We start from the raw sequence: 9934 nt of genomic DNA on the forward strand, positions 1-9934 counted from the left end.
TTATATAGGCTGCCACCAGAAGGTGTGGCTCAGATTTAGGGTGGGTCTTTCCACTTCAAATGATCCACTTGAGAAAATCCCTCTTAGGTGTGCCCAGCTGCTTGGGTTTTAGTTGTGTCCAGATGTAGCAGTTGATAATCAAGATTAGCCATCATGCCCAGAGTACTCTGTTACTTAGATGAAGCCGAGATGGGTATGGCTTCAGGTCTCTCTACAATCTGGTCTCTTTCTTATGTTAATCTTGATGTTGGAATCTCCAGGCCCTACTCTCTTATCATATTGCTTTGAGGCTTGAGAGGCAGAGTTTGAAGGGGTGGAGATGGGGGGCACATCAGCAGTTGGCTATTTAAATAAAAATTATTTCATGCTGCATACATGGGCAATGAATGGGTTCATGGGCTGGGGCTCACTGTGTTCTCTGTGCTCTCTCAGCCTGTGAACTTAGGATCTAGACTCATCAGTGGGGAAAGCTCAGGTTTTGCCATGAGCCTGTGAGGCTGGGAGCAGATCTAGTTTAATAAATCTAGCCTCACACTAAACTCAGAGAAACATCCATCACTTGTTGCTAAGGTTTTATCTGTTTTTGTCAGGGACTCTAAAGTGCATGTCCTCCCTTGTGCTGGGTCTAGTACTCTCCTCACTAAGCTTCTTCCTTAGGTTCTCACTGACTTGAATGAGCTGCATTTTATTTAGAGCCTTAATTGTTTTACGGTTTGTCTTTGTCTTCCATGGTGTGAGAGAGAAATCCCTTTTTAATTTTGTTCACATAATAAGCTCACTTTCATCCCCCATGCCACTAGCTTGTGACACTCTCTTTACCATCCAAAATGTCTTCAATATCCTAGATTCTAGTTTGCTACAAATTCTAGATTTCTGAAAAGAAAGATCTATTACTCTAAGCTGTGACTCACACAGCTTACTAGATGAAAACAGCCAAGCATTTGCTACTCCCAAGATCACCATAGGGTTGCCATTGGGTAGAATTCTTCCCTAAACAGAACAGACAGGGAGGAAGTGGTTTCAAAATGGATTTATTTTTTTTAAAAGGGATAGAAAAGCACTAAGCCAAGATCAGAGCCTGGGATGTAGAAATCACTGTTTCTTGCCAAAGATACAGTAGGTAAAGCTAAAGTCTGGTGCTCAACCACCCATCAGTTCTCCACCATTCTTCTGTATGCAGAACTGATGTCCAGCAATTTGCTGGTTTGTGTGGGTCCTGCTGATGCTGCCAGACAACAGAGCTGAGGTGCAGCGGTCCTTTGCTACCATCACCTCCCAGACACCCACACAGCCTCAGGTGTTTCTAGGCCCTAGTCCTCCTCTAAGAGTGCTAGGCTTCAGTACTTCACTGGGAGTCTTCTAAGCTTTAACTAACTAACTCCTAATTTCTCCTTTTCCTCTTTCTATCTCTACTAAAATCCTAACAAGGACAGGTGTGCTTAGATTTCTAGACTGACCTTACACAGCTTGGAGGCCATTGAAGACGGACCCTCCCTGCAACCCCTGACCCACCTGTTATGTAGCTACTAGTGACAGGAAGGAATTGTCATAGCTGTCCCTTCAGAAGATTGAAAACACCGTAGGAAGGGGAGGGATCAGGACCAGGAGCTAAGGTCCCCCAAACCTTGACTAGGCTTTCTTGGCCATGTGGACAGTTGTGCTAGTTGATGGCTCTTCTGCTGCTGGGTGGAAGTACTTCCCATTCCCTGGTGGTATGTCTGAGGGACCTGACTTCCAGGCTGGGACTGGCTCATCTTGACCTTGGCCTCTGGGGCCACCTGATGCTGTGTCTTCTTCCACTCCTGGGATATCTGGGCATCTGCCTCCTCATATGGATCTACAGACACCATGGTTGCGTGCTTTTTCATTAGGGCAGTCAGTTTGGGGGCTACTTTCCACATTCTCCGTACCTGCCAGCATGTCAAAACTCCCAACAACTCATTCAAAGGTGGTATGCTTCTTATCCAGGTAAGCCCAAGGATGTAACATGATAAAGAACTGATATTGATGGGCGTAGGGCCCAGAATTGGCCACATTGAGCACTCCATGGTCTGTGTGTGATAGATTGGGCCAGAACTCATCTTTGAAAGGCTTGCCATAGTAGGACTCACTGCCTGTACCTGTAGGGTCACCCCCACCCTTAGATCACAAAGTTCCTGTGAAAGATGGTGCCATTATAATAGTACTTCTGGCCCAGCTTTAAGCTGTGGGATAATGTTTTTGTACACTGGTTTAATAAAACACTGATTGGCCAGTAGCCAGACAGGAAGTATAGGTGGAGTAAGCAGACAAGGAGAATTCTGGGAAGAGGAAGGCTGAGTCAGGAGTCACCAGCCAGACACAGAGGAGGCAAGATGATAAGGCAGAACTGAGAAAAGGTACCAAGCCATGTGGTTAAACATAGATAAGGATTATGGGTTAATTTAAGTGTAAGAGCTAGTCAGTAATAAGCCTGAGCTAATGACTGAGCAGTTATAATTAATATAAGCTTATGTGTGTTTACTTGGGGGACGCAAGTAGGAGAGATTTTTCCTGACTGCTGGCTGTCCGGGACACAGGAAAACTGCCAACTACTGCTTGATGAAGTTCTTTCAGGCTCTGGGGGGTCAGGTCACAGCATGGTTCTAGGCTAAGGTCTCACTTGTTGGTGGGCAACCTCATGTAGACCTTCATGACAAGCTGGTAGCTCAGTACATCTTCATCTATGACAGCTGCTTCATGTATGGCCTATGGCACTAGGGTAGTGCAGGTGAAGGATGTGCTGAGCTTTCCCTTTGAATAGGGGACAGCATTCAGCTGGTCCACCTTTCTCTTCTCAGGTGCCTTCATGGTGACTGCCAAGATTTCATTTCTCTTGAATCCCCTGTAGATATGCTGGAGTGTCTCTCAGGTCTTAGCATTGGTATATCTTAAATAATAAGATAGATCCTATCTGACCTTTGCCTCATTTGTATGTCTTACTTTTTATGCTCTTCACATGGAAGAAATTTGAGATATTGAACTTGTCCAAGTAGGTGGAGTCCGGCACGGTGGTGATTCCTTCCTTGCCTAGAAAAATGGTTCATCAGTCAACAGGCCCTTGAGTTTGTGGCCTGGATATTTGGCTGCCCCACTGATTCATAGGTGCAGCCATTGCTAGTTGTCCTGACGGCCACAATGTGGGTGTTGTCAGTGAATGCAGAGAACAGCACTTGACAGTGGTACCACCCTTCCCTAGTCTTTGCAAAGTTCAGCTTGATCAGGGACTTCCCACCACATTTCTCTTCATTACCAGGGTTGGTCCTGTACTTCTTAAATCCTGGAACAATGTTAAGCAAGTCAAAGGTGACACCTTCTAGGGTGCAGCCTGGGTAGGCAAAAGGCTACCTGCAGTGGTCAGAAGGTGAACATCAAAAACTGTCTGTGTGATATCTGGCTTCATGCCACTAGAGATGTGAGTGTATTGAGCACAGATAATGTACATCTTGTCCTTCTGGTGCTGTTGTTTTCTGAGAGTGGATGTGGGGAAATGGGCAGTGAAAGGAATTCTCACTTTCTCTCCTTTTTATTTAGTCTGTGACCACACCCTATAGAATAGTACCATATCCATGGTTAAGGCAGGGCTTTTCCCTCTCAGACTAATCAATCTAGATAATCCCTCCCTGGAATGCATAAAGCCGTCTCCTAGGTGATCTTGTCACATTTGTCTTAGTCATCTCAGCAGGATCTTGGCTGGGACTTCAATGGAGAAGCCCAGGAATCATGACCTGAAAAATATTCAGACCACAAAACAAACCACCAGAACCACAGCAGCATTGGGGACATGCTCCAAATGGGGTCACTGTATAAATGCAAGGCAGTCGCCAGCTGCCTCCATGAGGGATACGTAAGGCAATGTATTCTGGGGGGTGAGACACAAGTGAGGTGGGTTCCTTTCTCTTTAATGGGAAGTGTTCACAGGCCCTCTAAACTTGTTTTTATGAGGATCTATCTGTAGCCTGAAATATAACCTCTAACGAAACTAGTCTGTCCTGAAACCCTGGTCATAGAATTGTTTACCTTCAGACAAGGTGGGGAATGTTCCAAAAATCATCCTTTTGTGTGCCCCAGGCAGACTTAAGGCATCATGCTAAGATCTTCAGTCCTTAGGAGCCTGTTGAAAATGGAAAACATGTGGACGGAGTCAACTGTAGAAACAAGTGCGCTACATGTGTCTCTCACAGGAGCAGCCATCATTTATTGCACAGAAATCATCTTGAAACTGTTGAAGAAACACAAGCATTGGAGGGCTCCCTTGACAGGCCCGAACATGGCAAACCCGGGTCAGAGCACGGCAAACATGGCGCTGACAGGTTTTCCCTTTTCTGCTTCTCTCCCTTGCAAAAAACTATTTGGTTGCATTCCTAAAGCTAGCCCCCAAGGCTCATTCCCTTATTTGGCCACTGACTCACTCCTGGGACAAGATGCCAAGGGACAACAATCAAAGTTCATTATTTGGCTACCATGTCCAAGCAGGGTTAACCAACTCACCTAGCACAGACGTCCCCTTTTCTCCTCCAAGACCCATTCTTGCAAAAACATCTGCTGGGTGCTGCTGCTGCTGCTGCTGCTGCTGCTGCTGCTGCTGCTGCTGTCTGTATTTACAGTCTCCTCCTGCCCCCTGCTTGCCCCTCTGGGGTAATAAATCTCCTTTGTGCTAAGAATTTGGTATCTAAGTGTGTTCTGTACTGATTGGGGGTAGGTGGGTTGGGGAGGGCATCATCCTACCTTACAAGCACAGAGTCAGAAAGTTAAAAACATCCATTTTTAAAGGCAGATCATTTGTTGGAAAGCTGGTCAAAATGCCGGTAGACAAGTCGTGAGGGGGAAAACAGAAGCCGAGAGAGTCTCACCACCCAGCCTCAGATGGGCGCCGCTCTTACACACTAGGCATTAAAACAGCAAAGAGCTCATAGGCATTATGGTATGTCTGCCGCTGCACAAGCAAGTTCTGGAATATGTATGTCAAAGTGGAGATTAGTTAATTCTCCACAGAGGTAAACATTTTATTTATTCAGTTTGTTTATTTATGTGTTTGTAGGGTTTTGTTTTGTTTTGTTTTCTAGACAGGGTTTCTCTGTGTAGCTTTGCACCTTTCCTGGATCTCTCTCTGTAGGCTGGCCTTGAACTCACGGAGATCTGCCTCTGCCTCCCAGTGCTGGGATTAAAGGCGTGTGCCACCACTGCCCAGCCGTATTTGTGGTTTTTGAGGCAGGGTCTTACTATGTAGCTGTGGCTTGCCTGGAACTCACTATGGAGATCAAGCCATGCTGGCCTCAAACTCACAGTGATTTTCCTATCCCTGCTTCCCTAGTGCTGTATTTAAGGGTATGTACCACTGTACCTGGCAGAGATGAACATTTTAAAGGAGTTTCGAATAGCCCTTATTTACATGGTATGGATTTGAACTAATGGAATGAGGTCAGTATGCAGACTCCAGAGAGAACTTGAGAACTTGTTACAAAGGAAAGGGTGACAATATAATACTTAAAATACAGAATTGTTGGCTGATATATATATATATATATATATATATATATATATATATATATATATATATATATATAATGTATCCATCAATGTCTTTTATTCTTGGGGGCCAGAAAAAGCATGAGCTGCTTGGCCTTCCCTTTTTCTCATGTTTCAAAACTGGTTTACCCAGATCCTGGCTTAAGAGATAGTGACCTTTTTCTTGGGCACCGCCAGGATAACCAGAGACCAAAAAAAGAAGCAAATCTAATCTAAAGCTAAAGCTAAAGCTAATCTTTGTTGTCAAGCTGACTTCATCTGGCATCCGCTAGAATCCAAGCAGCTGGGCACAGCTCTGGGGAATTTTCTTGATTAGATCATTTGAGATGGGAAGCCCCCCCCCAGCCCCCCCTCCCCGCCCTAAATCTGGGCTACACCTTCCGGTGATAGCCCACATGAAAGGACACAAAAGAAGGACGCTTTTTGGTTTTGCCTGCTGGTCCTTACTGTCTGGAAAATTCATCCCTCTGTTGCTAAGGCAGCACTTTGCTGGAATAGTCTGAGGACCATCTGAGACATCCAGAAGAACCTACTGGATTCTTGATCTTTCTGTCACAGCACAGCCATTGTTGAACTAGCTAGACAAGCCCGTAAGCCACTCCAATAAATCATATCAGTTTTATTCCTCTAAAGAACCCTGACTAATACACCATATAAAAATGTTGCAAGTGGACCTTGAGAGACAACTTTAGGACATCAGCCCGAGTCAGGCCTGTGATTGTGGCCTGGCAGATACCTATCAAATAGTGACTTTTGAAGATGTGAAATTGGGATCAGAAGCTACAAGTGTCCCATCCCAAGGTGGTCCCTCTGAGGACCAGGGCCTCCAATTCTATAAGTGTAGAGATATAACCCCCCCCCCCCCCAGGGAATGTCTGTCCTTGTGGTCTATATCTTGCCCTGACCTCTGCCTGTATTCCTCTCCCTCTTCTTCCTGCCCACCATAATCTGGTGTGCTCTGCTTTGCCCTCCCATCATGAAGGAATCTCTGAACCTCTGAGCCAAAATTTCTCCCAGTAATTCCTTAGGCCTTTTGGTCACAGTGACATGAGAATGATGTCGTAGGATCAGTCATCAAATGGCGAACATACACTAATATGTGATACAGTGTTAACTGTAGCTAAAGACTATCCCAATTTCCACATCTTTGAAAGGTTTATATCCACAATGGAAACCTAGGAGCTGCTTTAATCGAGGTAGTATAGGTATTCTGGTGGTCCAGAGTGACTTTAAGCGTGGAGTAGCTCTTCAAGGAAATTAAAGAGGTGGGCCATAGAGATGGCTCAGAAGTTAAGAGTGCATACTGCACTTGCAGAGGACCCAAGTGCCGACAAATTAACTAGTAATATATATAAGTAATATATATATATTAACAGTAAATATATAAGGGGGACAGACTTTCAGTCTATGGGCTAAGAGACAGCATTTAACTGCAGTTCTGGCTACATTGTGTACCAAGGAATCCACACTGGTCAGAAACCTGTGGTGGTTTGAAAGAAAATGGCCCCCAAAGGGAATGGCACCACTAGGAGGTATGGCCTTGTTGAAGGAAGTGTGTCATTGGGGGGGCTGGCTTTGAGGTCTCTTTTGCTCAAGCTTCCCTCAGTGTCAGTTGACTTCCTGCAAGATGTAGGACTCTCATGTCAGCCTGCATGCTGCCACACTCCCCACCATCATGATAATGGACTGAACCTCTGAAACTGTAAGCAAGCCACCTCAATCAAATGTTTTCTTATAAGAGTTGCTGTGGTCATACTCTCTCTCTCTCTCTCTCTCTCTCTCTCTCTCTCTCTCTCTTTCTGAAGATTTATTTACTTATTATGTATACAGTGTTCTGTCTACATGTATGCCTGCACGCCAGAAGAGGGCACCAGATCTCATTACCAATGGTGTGAGCCACCATGTGGTTGCTGGGAATTGAACTCAGTACCTCTGGAAGAACAGCCTGCTCTTAACCATTGAGTCATCTCTCCAGCCCATGGTGTCTCTTCACAGCAAGAAAAACCCTAAGACAAAACCCTTCTGTAGTGATTTGAATGAAAAATTCCCCCACAGGCTCTGGCATTTGAATATAATACTTGGTCTCTAGTTGGTGGTGTTTGGGTTGTGTAGGAGATATGGCCTTCCTCCAGGAATTATAATGGTGGGGGTGGGCTTTGAAGTTTCAAACCCTCATGTCATTCCCAATGTGCTCTATTGCTCTCTCTTGCTCTGTCTCTCTGTCTCTGTCTGTCTCTGTCTCTCTGTCTCTCTCTTTCTGCTTTGTGCTTATGTTTGAAGATTTAAGCCCTCAGCTTTTGATCCTATAATCATGCCTGCCAAGATGGACTTTTATCTCTCTAGAACAGTGAGCTCAAAAAGCCCTTCTATAAAGTGCTTAAGTCATGGTGTGTGGGGAGTGGAAAAAGCCCTGAGTGAATGTGTTAGGAGAGGATGGAGTGCTGAGTGGATGCGTATAATTAACAAGGACCCCAATAGCTCAGATTCATGGGATTTGGCAAAGTCTGGCTAAGAAAATTGGCAAAGCCTTCCTCTGTTCTGTATGCAATTTCTGAGAGAGTGTACAGAAAGCATCAACATCAGCATCCTTCTCCAGGATGCTTACAGCCTGAGACTGCTCCCCTACAGAGACCTCCTAATGAGATGAGCTGAACCTGTATAAGATGTATAAAATAAATCTGGCTTCTTGAATCAGATGTTCACAACAAATATGCTTAGGTTGCTGCTGTTGTAGTTGGGGCTGCCCCATCAGGGCAAACACAGCCTACCCAACCCCAGATTTTCTGTACGTGTCTGTATGCCTGTCTTTTCTTTGTTCCCTGGCTATCTCAGTCCGGTCTCCAGGACCAAGCCACGCTGAATATGGCAATAGTGTTTTGTCATATCACAGAATAACAAATTGCCTTCTGATTTAAGGAGTGTGGGAAAACATCCCATGTCACATGCTCATTTAATTGAGCATCAGAGAAGCCACATTGGGAAAAACTTCGGCTTTACATTGACTGTATTAGACACCAGACAACCTGCATACAGAAGAAAACTTATGTGGAAAATATATGTGGGAAAGCTCTGAGGACCAGAGTTTAACATCTCTATTATGTTTAGGCTCCAATAAACTGCAGAAAAACTTTAAAATAAAACAGCCTATTCCCTTAAAAAAAATTTTTATGTGCATGAGTGTTTTACCTGCATACCCAAGGAAGTCAGAGGAGGATGCTGAGTACCCTGGAACTGGAGTTACAGATGCTTGTGAGCCGCCATGTAGGTGCTGGGAACTGAACTCTGGACTTCTGAAAGAACAGCCAGCACTCTTAACAGCTGAGCCATCTCTCCAGTGCATCTTTGAAAGGACATTGAGGTGGATAATTGAACAGAAAGGTAAGCTCAAAGAGCATAGATTATCATAAGTAATATTCTTTGAACCTGAACCTTTCTGCTCATATCCAGAAAGTCGTGTAGGAGCTAGCTCTGTGTTTCTGAGGTGGCCACAGTCCATGGACACCTTTAAAAACACTCCCATCTACTAGTTCCATGTACCAAAGCTGGAGGGACTGCCCAGACATGTGTAAGCATTTTGGGAAGTTACCAGCTATCAGTTATCAAGATGCTGGCAGACTGTGCTTAGAGTCACCCACCTAGAGCTGGGGCAGATGAAGCCCAGGAGCTACTGTTGACTGCCTCCTTTGAGCAAGCTAAATCTCAAGAGACCAGTGTAGTAAGTCCAGAAGAGACTGTCCTGTTTGGGGTGAGACAATGTGCTGTGTGTGAATTTGGGGTGTACAGATGCATGCCTAAAGTCATATCACATGTTACATCCTTCCCTCGTGGCTTATTCTGCCTGATAACCACAGGTTAAAGCATTGATTTTTACATATACAAATCTTTATCTTTTGAAAATTTCACAAATGTATATAACATACCTTGACCAAACTTACCTTTCTGTCTTCCCTTTGAACTTGTTCTAGGATGCCCACAGCAAATTTCCTTTCGAAATTCATGTCATCTTTAAAATATTTTGTTTTGTTTAACCCATTGAATCCAGTTAGTGCTCCTTATAAGGACATGACTGTTGAGTCATCTTCTGGGCCACGGGATCCTACTTTTTCAAAACAAAGTAACTGTTACTCCCCCAGCAACCATCAACTGCCAATAGTTCCTCGGCTAAGCATGGGGCCTATGATAGACTCACCATAATTCATGCTTGAATTTTTTATGACTTAATCTTGTGCAGATAATCACAGCTACTCTGAGTTCATGCACACGGTAGTAATGTTCTATGCAGAAGAAAGCATTTCACAGCACCCTTCCCCATCTTCTGGCTCTTACATTCCTCTTTTAAAATGTCCCTTTTTTTGTAGGCAGGGTTGGTTGATATAGATGTCTCACC

At 44.6% G+C, this 9934-nt stretch overlaps 1 pseudogene; it reads right to left on the reverse strand.

Annotated features, from left to right (window-relative positions):
* Positions 1 to 1595: 1595 nt before the first annotated feature.
* Positions 1596 to 9545, reverse strand: LOC131902792 (RING-type E3 ubiquitin-protein ligase PPIL2-like; annotated as a pseudogene).
* Between the last annotated feature and the right edge of the window lie 389 nt (positions 9546 to 9934).

The sequence above is a fragment of the Peromyscus eremicus genome, chromosome 1 (assembly GCF_949786415.1).
Source record: "Peromyscus eremicus chromosome 1, PerEre_H2_v1, whole genome shotgun sequence".
Lineage (NCBI taxonomy): Eukaryota > Metazoa > Chordata > Mammalia > Rodentia > Cricetidae > Peromyscus > Peromyscus eremicus.